This window comes from Penaeus monodon, chromosome 22, assembly GCF_015228065.2.
Source record: "Penaeus monodon isolate SGIC_2016 chromosome 22, NSTDA_Pmon_1, whole genome shotgun sequence".
Lineage (NCBI taxonomy): Eukaryota > Metazoa > Arthropoda > Malacostraca > Decapoda > Penaeidae > Penaeus > Penaeus monodon.
In genome coordinates, this window is record NC_051407.1 from 10,415,521 (window position 1) to 10,415,838 (window position 318).

Consider the following 318-nt stretch of genomic DNA (forward strand, 5'->3'; position numbering starts at 1 on the left):
AAACTCTCTCTGAGAAAGGAACACAAAGTGCCAGCAAAACAAAGAAAGAGAGAAGAGAGAGAACTTTGAAAGTAGATGGTCTCATGACATATATCTTAATATTTAAGAGAATAAAAATTACAGTGTTTCTGAATTATCATAAAACTGAACTACTACTGTTTGATATTTCCAGATTTAGCCAATGCCAAAGAAGTAACGTAGTCATTTCTGTTTATTTTTACAGAACATTTACAGAATTAAAAAAAGTAAAACTAAATAAACAGATAAACTGTCACCTTTCTAAATAATCATAATTAATTTTTAAAAAATATAAAGAAT